Here is a 12,990-nt window from a genome sequence, read left to right as displayed (position 1 = left end):
GATGATTTGTTTATTTTGATATGAGAAATCTCTTCGCACTCGCCGTGTTCATTGAGGAAGCAAAGGGGGGGAAATTGAATTGAATCTTTTTTTTTTTTTTGCTAATGGGAGTTGTTCTTCATTTTTTTTTCCCTCCGTTATTTAGAATGTAGCCTCCAAATGTAGAATCCCCAGTGCGAAAGTGCGAACAGCATTGTTTTTAATTTATGAATTATAATTTATTTTTTTGTGGCTCAGCATTTCGCCTCGCTGAAATATGAGGCCACATTTCACATTTTGAGCAGCATGCAGCAAAGATTTCCACATCGATTTTGATATATAACAGCAATTAAATTGATCGTTCTTTTTTTCTGTATGTTGCCCACGGAATGTTGCAGATAATACTAATTTGATTCACAAAATTTGCTTCTCAGTTTATCAATCATTTGGGATTTTGCCATGGAACTGTTGATGGACACGCATCACATGTTTGCCACAGCTGTTGAATCACAATAAGAACTATCGGGGCAATAATTTATTTGCAATTCTGCATTTGTAAACTTTTTGCAGACTAACAGGGAATATCTTATCAAATGATCGATGGATTATATGCTCATTTGCTAGATTGAATCATGGAATGAAGTAAGTCTCATTAAAGACCTAAAATATGTAGGTCACATATTGTATCATCCTAAGATTGAATTATGAGTTGAAAATTTTCGAAAGATTTTATATAGCACTTAAATTGTATTATATTTATAGTCTACAGTACTTAAAATTTTCTACCACTTAACTTAGCACATTCTGTTATATTGAATAAATAAAGCAAAAATGTTATCAATTGATTGAATCGCGACAAAGAGTTTCTTTAAAGATTCAATACATCTGTGAAATTTACGTCATACATTTTCGAAATTCTTTAACTCTTCTACTTATCACATTCATAAATTAAAAAAATAACTATTTAGTAAAAAATTGCATCGCTAGAAAATTATCATGAAGATTAAGTTAAAAGAAACAATTAAGAAAGCCACAATCGCTATACATTTTGAATAAAAGCCAAACAGTGCTGTATTAATATTAAAAATGTACCGAATACTGCAAAAATACTAAAAATATACCAATACATACCGTATTTGGTATATGGATGAAGTAGTACATTCGAAATATACCATTGATATCAAAATATACAAAATTGTCAACAAAAGCAATTAAGACCAAATTGCAGTAGGTGTATAAAAGTATTTCTCAAATAACTTCGCCCCAAATTTTTCAGTAATCATAAATACTGCAGTTATAATTCAAAATTATATTGGGTAGCGAGTATTAAAAATGATCCTTTAATTTGATATATTTTCGCTTGACTTCTATCTTTCGGATGAAGTCAGAGTATTTTTGTACGATTTGACGATAAATTTGTCTTAAAGATTTTTACACTTTTGAACCTGTAGAATTGAGTTTTAAGTTACAAATATTAAAAATAAAATAACTAATTCATCTATCAGAATTACTTAATATAACTTATGCCATTTGTCAACACTATCTAAATTCGAATTCATCCCTGTACTTCATTTTATTTAGTTGCTAATGGCATTATTAGTTAGCTCTCCAATTGTGGGCAACTCAAAGTCAAAGTGAAAACCCTTTTAAATGTTGCATACTGTGTCTGCTCCATTTCGGAAGTTGCACTTCTGCCACAACTCCCGAAAAAGTCACTCGAAATGCAAACAGACGGCGAGAGCGACACCCTTGACCAGGAGGAGAAGGACAACGCAATGATAATTGCTTGGGACACATTTCTTATGCCTGTCGCTGACACTGACGCCTTCTTAGTGGCCACTGGCTAAACTCGGAATTGGGATTGGGATTCCGAATGAGAATGGGAATGGGATGCGTAAGCTGTTATCAGCGGAATTTTAAAGCGCATCTTGAGAGAAAAAAAAAGGGAACATGGACATGGGCAATTCATCGCTGAAGTCTGCGGTCTGTCCGAGCTCTGAGAACTGAGAGCTGAGAACTGGAGGCTGTCTTGGCTAATTCGCTGGCATTTTCCTTCTTTCTTTTTTTTTTTGGTCGCTTCTCTTTTTGTTTCTCAATTGCCAGCCTGTGTGTGTTTTGGGGGAGTGTGCCAAGAAATGAAATTCTTGATATCTTTTGTTTGTTGTCACTGCCGACGCTGTCCTGACGCATCTTTGTCCTTTCGCTTCGTCTCTAATTAAAAAAAAAAAGAGGAATAAAGTTAAAAGTGCCAGGAGAAGCCGAGTGACCGCACTAATTAGCCTCAAACCCAGCAACATTTATTTGGTATGCTTTAGATTTGTAAAAGATTTGTGCAATCCTCCTTAAAAAAAACCCCCTCGAAAAAAAAGAATTCAGCTACCGTCTTGGAGTTGGAATCTGCTGGCATTGCATTTCTTTCAATAATTACAACAGTTTCGCTTGCATTCGCCGAGATCTCTTTCAATTTTGGCATTCTTTGGCTGCTCTTGTCAGTTGTAAAACAATTCGATAAATCTGTAAACATGTCACATGCAACCGAATCAATTTTCGCATCAATTCGTGGGCATTGTGTGAAATGAAATGACAACTTCAACTTCCCAACTTCCCAACTTGAGAGCACAACTCCAAGTCCAACCAAGGACATTCGGTTGGACATGTTCGAAGCAGTCCGGTTACGAGGATAGCATTTAAAACTAACCGCAAAGCTCAACGTATCAAAAGTCTCCAAATAAAATTGAAAATGTCAGAGCAGAGACGTGGTCAAGAAAGGGGATTAAACTGATTTGAAAGTTTAACACTTTTGTGGTATTATTTATAAAATATATCAAATCAATATACCGAAAAAATACTGAAATATTCAAGGTTAAATACTGCTTACGAAATATACTACAAAATATTAAGATCTAAATTTTATTAAAAAAAATAGTGAAATATGAGTTTATATTATTTTGTTTAAGATTTTGAGTTTTTGAATTTTTCAAGAATATTGATATGTTATATTGAATTTATGAATATTATTGATAATATAATATTTAATAATGGAAACATTATCTCAATCAGATAAATTTTTACTAAAAATCTATAAAGATTAAATAAAAAATAAAAATAATAACAACAAATAATAAAATTGACTTATCAATGTAATACAAAAAAAATTTAAGAATCACACAATAACAGGCTTAATAAAGAATATAATAAAATTATTACCTACTTATTATATTCTTCTATGTCTATCTATATCTTAATAGATTTATCTATTGTTCAAAACAAGAAATACTCAATACCCATTTTCCATTCATAAAATATGCAAAATTAACGTATCGAAAAATAGTAAAATATATCCATTTTTTATTGCGGTATTATTAATAAAATGTACCGAAAATAATAATATACCGAAGCCTACATACCGATACAGCATTACTTTTAAAACACCATGGAGTACCAAATATACCAAAAAAGTATAAGTGTATAAAAAGTATGTACTAAAATTATTTATTTATTTATGTTATTTATATGTTAATTATTATGCCAAATAATATAATAACTAAAAGAAGAGAGTGCTAGCTGCTAAGTCCATCGGTTTATACTAAAATTGATTTAAATAATATATTAATTGAAAGATTCTTCCAAAGCTTCAAAATTGAATTAAATTGCGCTCGTATTAAAAACTCTATAAAATAACTGGAAAGCTGCTTATTTTAATTCAATAAATTACAAAGTGCTTTCCATATCTACTACTGATAATAATAATAAAATATTTTTGAAATATTTGTCAATTTCCGCCGCTTCCCCCTTTTGACTACGCTCCTCTCCAAGTCGGCAAACAGAACAAGAACTTTTATCGCTATTTCAGCTGCTGTTGCTGTTGCTGATGATGCAAGGATGACGCTGATGGCTTGCCTTTGCTTTGCCTCGCCTCCAGCTTAGCTTGGCTCTGACTCTGACTTGATTCTGTTGAGCGCGATTCAAGTTCTTGTCGACTGTAATTAAAAGCAATGCACTAAACATGTGTGGAGCGTATTAGAGAGTGAGATAGAGAAGAGGAGAAGAGAAGAGGAGATGGCTGCACTTGTTTGCACACATCGAAATTGCGCAGACACTTGATGACAATTTCAGTTAAAAGAAAAACTCGAAACGGGGGAAAACATTTTAATCAATGTGTGTATTCTTGACCAGGGAATACAAAATAAAAAAAAAGGGGGGAAAAAAAAAAAAAAAAGAGAAGCTCAAAAGAAGACGAATAACTTTTGACCTGTCGCATTGCATTTAGTGCTGTGTCGGCGTCTTTTGGCCACGAAATTAGCAATGGCAAATAGAAATCACACAAGGACAATGATAATAATGTGCAGGGGTCCTGCTAACGTTTGCTTTTGGCTCTAATGATAAATACCTCCCCACAATTCGTGTGAAGCAAGAATCGAAATCAATTAGCCAATTGCACTCGAAAGATGCCCATCGCCTTTGACTTTGACTTTGAGTTCGGGTTTGAGTTTGAGTTTGACACAAGCCTTGGCGGTTAGTGTTCGTTGTCCTTACGTTATCCTGCCTGCTGTCTGTCTGTCTGCGCAATTGTTATGTGGGACTCAGTCTGGTGCTTTGAACCGAGGGTTGCGACACAGCACATGAAGAACGTGCGAGGACGTGTGCCATCGACAGGAGCAACACAACAATTGAGGTGATTGTAAGCGAAAAATCCTTGGAATCCGATTTTTCTGTTCTTCTGTTGTGCTGTGTAAAGGGTCTCTGAAGCTATCATAACTACCGAGACTCTTTAAGGGCTCTTGACCGCATTGCGATGCAACTTTTATGCAGAATTAGAGTGCCAGGACGCAACAAGGACATTCACACAGTTAGGCGGTGAGTGTGTGCTTGAATTATTGATGAATACATCCCAACAGGATTGAGTGCAGCTGAAATCACTCATGAGCTTGAAAACTACCCAAAAAACAAGAGGAAAAAAACCGAACTAGATAGAGAAAGGATTCGTCCTTTGAGGCAGCATGTCCTGTGAATGGGAATGGATAATGTATTGCACATCATCATGAACAATGATTTCATGATTTCGTTGTTGTTTCTACTGCTTTTGTTCTATTCGGACGCTGGTCAAGAGGAGAGAAGAGAGAAGAGAGACCGCGACCCGAGGGAGGAACTTCTGCTTTTGGGCATTCTACTAATGGGTCAACCGTCACTTCGGACGGACGTCAAAGTGTCTGTAAATCACCCACAACAACAGCAACAACAACGAAAGCCACCCAAAAAAACGAGTAGGACGAAAAAAAAAAAACGAAAACGAAAACGAGAAAACGTAAAACAAAACCAAACCCTGACAATGGATATTCGAGTTTGAGGTCAGAGGTTGAGGCTTGAGGTGAGTCTGCCACTGGACACAAGCACAACACAACAACAAATACATCACGACTCTGATGAGGGGGAGAGAGAAGGGGAGGGGAATCATCAGAGGTAAGGCTGTCTCACCTCTTTTCCGTTTTTTTGTGTATTGTCAGTTTTCGTTTTATCCTATGCCCTGTGCTATCCTGTGCATCTAATAAAGAAGGAAAGCACGTAAATTACTCTCAAAGGTATAATTTAGTTGCTCACTTGCTATTGTTGTTGTTGTTGTTGTTGTTGTTGTTGTTGTTGTTGTTGCTGTTGCTGTGGCTTTGGCTCAGCTTTTGATATCCCTTTGCATCAAACTCTTGTGACATGCAACACCATTTCCATTTCCATTCCACATTTGCCTTGGCACAGACTGTACTTTGACCTTAACGTAGAACTGTTGCTATTTCTCACTCTGTATGTAAAGTCAACTCTGACTGATTGTCTGGTAAACAGCGTCCAGGACTCATTTGTTAGATTCCTAACTTGATCACAAGTGAGCTGTATCTGAAACTCTATCCTTAGCAGTAAAACATTCAGGCCTTACAAATGTTGCCTACTTTATGAAATGAAAATATCCAAATTCAGGGTTCACTCTTATCGATCTGTCTAAAATATATATATAATCTATCTTTACAAATTCTTATTTGTCAGCCTTCATAAATATTTTGTACTCTGTCAAAAGCTACAAGTTTAAAATACATTCTAAATCATATAATGTATATTCTAATTTTAATATCTTAAACGAATCGAATGTAATCACATATGTAAAATTCAGAGTTTAAAAACATACAAATATTCTTTGAATATCCATTAATCATTATTATAGAATTATTATAAAGTTATTATAGAAATTACATAACTAACTAAACTAAACTCCCAAATTTTATTTCATAATCTCCTTTTCCCTCGATTATTAACTTGATTAAAAAGAAAAGCCTAAATTCTTGATTTTATATTATCCACAACACAACCAATAACCACCTGTGAAAAATAAATATTATTCTGATATCATAACACTGTAATATAAAATAAATATTCTACTGCTATCTTTACACTTGTAATAAAAAAAATAACTAAGCTCGTTTTCTAATAAAACTCAATCATATGTAGTTGAAAGCAATGTCTATAGTCTGATAATCCCCCATCGTCGTTTCAGTTTACCTAAGAGAACTAATGAGAGAGTGAGATTTGAGATTTGCTGGGGAAGCTTCTTAGCATGCCAACAAATATTAAAAGCCAAAAGTAATATTCATTAAAACGGCGATAAAAAGTGGCCAACTTGTTACATGTTTTTTTCGTCTTCCTCTTCCCTTTCCTCTTACTCTTTTCTCTATCTCTTTTTGCAACCCTTTCCAAAGTGAAATTCATGGCTATGTCAAAAAAGGGTTTTGGCGGGGGAGAAGAACTTGGGCCTAGACGATGACCCGGCGACGTTGTCGTTAGTTCGCTGTGTGAACATTTCATTTTAATGTTTTGCACAGAGGGAAGGGGATAGGGGAGAGGCAAGGGGAGTGGAGAGCCGCCACTAGCCATGTGAGACGAGTGTTCGGACGCTGCCCCCGTTTTGCTTCTTCATATTTCGTACTTGAAACGTAATTACTTTAGAAAATAATCGTTAAAAGTAATGGTCTGTATCAAATATATTAAAATATAACGCAGCCAGCAGCAGCAGCAGGACGAAGCTGAAAGCTTGCCAACGTCAGCAGCGGAGTCGAGTCGAGTCGAGACTCGCCAGGCATTTGCACTCGTCATGTCAGAAGTCGTCAAATGCGCAGCAAAAGGAGTCGAAGAGAGTGTTGGAGAATTGGATGCTGGGTGGGCGCCATAACGCTCCATTGGTTGCCATTTGCCATTGCCATTTGGCATTTGAAGAGGAGAGGCGAGAGAAGAGAGAAGAGAGAGAGAGATGAAAGTCCGTCCAGTTGGCCATCAGTTGAAATGAGTTTTTATCAACGTCTGTCTGGGGCAGACTTTCCCACTCCCCTCTCTCCCATGCTCTCCTCACATTAGTGAGGCAAAATTTTATTGCACCTCTGTTGCCCGAGCTCTATGTATAATATAATTCTCCCGTTGACATTAAAAAAAAAAAAGAAAAAGAAGAGAAGGCAACGCAATTCGCGTTTTGTGTGGAATAGTTTGTTGTGCGGACTTCAAACTTAGACATCACTTTCATAATGCATAAGGCACAAACATTTCTACTGCTAATGCTACTGGCCGCCAGAGGGAGCCTCTTCTTTTGTATTATGTTAAATTTAATTTCTTTTGTTTCGTTACTCGCACGTCATTTGCAAAATGAAATTATTACAAAATGTGTTTTTCTCATTTGGCTTTTCTTTCTCAGTTTTCTCTCTCAGTTTCTTAGCTTCACTTCACAGTTTTTGGCTCTTTATACCATTCGCATTCACATTCACATTTCTTTTACTTCTACGTTTTCCTTTTCCTTTTACTTGAGCTTGAGCTTCATCTCAAGCAACGATTCCCGCGGGCATATCATCTTGCTCCATCATCAGAGAGAAGAGAAGCGAAGAGAGAAGGGGGAAGAGACAGGAGATTTGCCCATTTTTGGTTTTATGTTCATTCCTTTTGTGCTGTTTCCCTTCCCCACTCCCCCATTCTACCTCCCTCTTTCCTACGCAATTTCTTTTCATTTGCCTTTTGTTTTTCGCATTTCTTAATCATTTTTGAGTGTCTTAATTTAACTTGTATACTCTGCTTTTAATTTCGAGTGTGTCCGCTTCGTCTGTGTCTGATCTGCCTCTCTCTGTGTGTGTGTGTGTGTGTGTGCAGCTGACCCCCAACCCCTCAAATTGTTCCTGATAGTATCATTAGCATTTTCACAATTTTCTCGCCTCGTCTAAAATTGCAGGCAACAAGAAAAAATAGAGACGTGAAAATTTAATTTGCAAATCAACTTGAAATTCATGAAAATTCAAAATGAGTGCGAACTACTTGTAGTATTTTTTTAGTATATACCAGCAATAGTGAGTATCTAATTGAAATATATGGGATGTAAAATTTCAGTATTAATAAAAGAACTTAGTATTGAGTGAAATGCAAGGAATTAAGAGAAACTTTTAGACACATAAAATACCAAATTAGCTTTCTTCCATTTTGCAATTACCAGGAAATTAATCCTACATTTTAGTTATATATTTTTTATAATCAACTTGAAATTCATGAAAATTCGATATGAGTGTAGTATATTTTAGTAAATACCAGCAATAGTAAGTATGTAATTAAAATATTTGAGATGAGAAATTTCAGTATTAATAAAAGAACTAAGTCTTGGGTGAAATATACAAAATTAAGACAAATTTTTAAATAATTAGAGTGAAGTATAGAATTGTTGTAGTCAAATAATATTCTAAAATATTTTTTTCAGATTTGAAAGAAGATTAAAAATTTCTCAAGATTATTCAATTCTTAATTCCCGTTCACAATTTAAAAAATTTATGTCATATTATAATATTCCGGAATTGTAAAGTTTAAGAAAAAGTTTTAATCTATACCAAATATAGAATTAATGTATTTAAAAGTTTCAGAAAAGAACCTACATTAGTTTTGGTTTAAATATCCTAACTATTCTTAAATTAAATTATTCCATTTTAAAATACATAATCTTTTCTAGAAATATCAAAAATATTTTAAAATTACTTCCAACACTTCTTCTCTTCAAATATGAGAAATATTTCATTAGTTCATTCGATTAATTCTTCTTATATTTCCCTTTAACTTCTCTGTAATTCCTTTGCTACGTACATATTATTCCTATTTCCCTTTTAGCTTCTCTATAATGCCATTCCTATGTAACTTAAACTTATCTGTTATTCCAACAACTTGGACTTTTCATTTGGCTTACACTCTGTTGTTGCATTGTAGAAGTTAACAATGCAGAAAGGATGCAGAATCATTTATGACCCGAGTCGCGTTCTAACAATCAAGTCAAGAGTCTGACAATTCAGCAGCACTTTCGAGTCGTGGTATTAATTTCAATCATAATATCACCTACTACACACTTTTCCCTCCACTTCTCTTCATCTCTGCTGCATCTCCCACAGCTGCTGATCCCGACTGCCTTCTCCTGCTGACTACTGACTGCTGACTGCTGACTGCTGTTGGCTAAGTCCACACAACAAAAAGTTGACAAATGACATGGTCGACTCAAAGTAATTTCTTTCAATTAGGACGCTGCGCAAGCGTTTCTCTCCTCGTTGCTGTTGCTGTTGCTGTTGCATCCACTTTTTGTTGTTTGCGCGTTGACATTGACATAGCGCGCATGTGCAACACGCTTCTCGCTCTCTCTCACTCTCTCACACTCATTCTCTTGCTGTCTCTCTCGAATCAAATCGAGCGTCGTGTCAGTTATTAATGTTGCACATTTTGTGCCTTAATGGCTAATTCAAGAGTTGACAGATGTGCGTAATTTATTCGCGTTTCTCTTTGCCAACTATCTGTCTCTATCTCCCTCTCCCTCTCTCTCTCTCTCTCTCTTGCTCTTTCTCTGATCCTTCAGTGCGGTGTCCACTTGATAAACGATCCTCGCATTCTGGTGTTGAAAAATCTTGCAAAAATATGATGAGGCCATCACGATGGCGGCCAACAGATAAACCAAAAGCCATAACCATAAGCCAGAAGAAGCAAAAGCAGATTCAGTTTTGACAAACGGCATTTCATTTGAGCCAACTTTATGAATGCGGTTGCGAGATCAGTTTCGGTGTGAAAAGTGCTCAACGCTTTGCGATTGGCGGCCAATTGAGAAGGCTTTAAAGGCTTTAGAGTTTTGAGCGATTAGTCTAAGGGAATTTCTTGTTAAGATCTTAGTTCTTGTTGGTATGAGATTCCAAACGAAAAGGGTTTCATAACATTTATACTAAATTCTACTTATAATTAATAAGAATAATTAAAATTTAAATGAATCTGAATCTGAATTATCATTTTTAATTATATGTCAAATATAATTATGTCTATTAAATATAAATAATGAAGTAAAAAAGCTACAGTCGAGTTCAGCCGATTATGACGTACTCGCTATCCATAAAAGCAAAACAGTGCAGTATTATTCTTAAAATATACTCAATTAATATACCGCAAATATACTAAAAATATACCACAGTCTGTATTTGATATATTTTGTATAGTACTACACTCAAAATATATCATAGAGTGCAATTTTTCACAGCTTTCTTACTTGTTACTAAATTGAAAAAAAAATTCAATTAAACCTATCTACAATTAAAATTATGATTCTTAATATATTTAGCAAAGTTAAGCCAATTCAAAGACATTAAGAATTTCTAGTCCAAAGCAGAAATGTATTTCAAAGTAGTCCTAAATAAATTTAACTTTTAAAACAAAACAATTTTATTAGAAGTCAATTGAATATCATGCTGGAATTAATCAATCAAAACGCACAATTTGAAATGTGTAGAATAAACAAGTTGAGAAAATGTAGAGCTTGCATTCAAAACCGAAATCAACCCAAATCAATTCGACTTCATAATATTGCAATAATGTATTTTAAGTTTAAATATTATTAATCTAGAAACATTAATTAATTATTAGTTCTATGTAAGCACTCGGATGTTAACTACGCGCCTGTAAATAACCACTTACAACACAACTCCTTTCAAACTAAAATTTAGTTTAAGCACATGTTCATATGTAGACTATAAACATTTTTATGAACTATTAATGAGATATTAGATCTACACTTATCTCAAATATACTTCGAATACTTTAACTTAGTTAAGCCAATGAAGACTCATCATTCAAGTCAGCAAGCAAACAAAAGTCGAGTCTTTAAATCAAATGAACTTGCATTCCCCTTTTAAGCGCTCGTTAATTTGCAATCCAACTACATTGGATAATCAAACTGAAATGAACTTTTAACGCTGTACAAATATGGCAAATCAAATCTGGCCAACACATCAGCCACATTGTCGATTTGCCAGCAGAAATCGCAGCAACCAAATTGAGATGAGAAGAGTAGAGATGAGATGAGGTGTTGGTTTTGGTGTTGATGTTGGCCTTGGCCTCCACAACGAAGCGAAGCGAGTCGAGGGGTGGCGAGGGGAGGTGTCGCTTTGTGGTCACACAAATTGCCAGCGGTGGCCAAATCGTCAACAGCAACAGCAACAGCAGCAACAATGCAAATTGCTTAGATTTGCGTTGGACCACAAAGCGTCCCGACATGGTCGGGCACCTGACCAGCCAGGGAGTACAGCCAAGAGGGGGGTGGGGCAGAGAGGGAGAAGAAGAGGAGGAGCAGAGGAGCAGTCAGCAGAGTCATCAGACGGCGACTGGTGTTGAAGGATTCACGATGTGACAGTGTCCGTCCTTTGACATGCGGCATAATGTGAATGTTGCTGATGGAGGCAACAAGCAACCAGCAACTGACTGAAAGAGGGAGAGACAGAGAGGGGCAGCCAGGGGGAGAGAGAGAGACATAGACATGCCTTACAAAGAGAGCTCAAACTGTTGTTGACAGTCGACAGCAGCAACAAGGACAACAGCAACAACAGCAGCAACAGCAATAAACTTGAAGTTGACAATTGTAAAAAGCGAGGCACATATGAACACACAGCCCCGTTGTTGCCACTGCCACTGCCCCATGCCCCCTGCCACACACCTCCTCCCCACCGAAAGCAAGAGGAACAGCCAACAACAGCAGCAACATCTAACGGCAATCATAAAATCAACAACTATGAAATTCATCACCGGCAACAGGCGCTCAGTGAAAGCCGCTCGTTGACACTTCCGCCACATGCCACATGCCGCATGCTGCAAACTGGAGTCACTGGATCAGCATCACCAACTGCCAGTTGTGTTGCTGTCGTTGTCGTTGTCGTTTCACCAGCAACACAACAGCAGCAACAGCAGCAGCAGCATCATCATTCACGGCGGCAACGGCGACGGCTAAGTGAAATTAATTGCATTGTTTTTGGCCAATGAATTCCTAGTTGCCAGTTCTTGTTTTTCGGCTTAAACGCCTTGACGCCTTTTTGCCAACAAACAACAGCAACAGCAACAACATCTGAAACAACGACAACAGCAACTACATAGAGTTGCCCCCAAGCCTGAGCTGCGCCACAGTTCATCACACGTGATTGTCGCAGTATGTTGCAAGCATTTGAAACGCGATGCGCACAGTGGTCACGAATTCGCGAATATTCATTTTTGGAAATTAAGAAGAAATATTTTGTAAGAATATTTTTTAATAATAATTAGCTTAAGGAAAGTTCTATTGAAATGAAATCTCAATAAGATGATTTTAAAAACAAGAAGCTGAGTTATTGAAATTCCACTGCCATATGAAATAATGAAATTAAATAATTTGCTGAACTTAACACAGACTAAACATAGACTAAAGTTCGTAAAAGATTTTTACATTAAATGTCCCAAACGAATTTACAATCATTGCCCATATCATAATTAAAAATAGAAGATAAATCTGTTGTATTCTAATGAAAAGTTTTTATATCGTAAATTTCTTAAAGCTAAAATTGGTATATTTCAAACTAAAAATAATAAGATTCTGCATAAATTTGTATAAAATCGTATATCATCGTATAACATCGTATATCAAAAAAATCGTAAATGTATTGTAATCATTTTAGGTTTACCTTGCTAGTA

Source organism: Drosophila albomicans, chromosome 2L, assembly GCF_009650485.2.
Source record: "Drosophila albomicans strain 15112-1751.03 chromosome 2L, ASM965048v2, whole genome shotgun sequence".
Lineage (NCBI taxonomy): Eukaryota > Metazoa > Arthropoda > Insecta > Diptera > Drosophilidae > Drosophila > Drosophila albomicans.
This window is presented reverse-complemented; position numbering follows the sequence as displayed.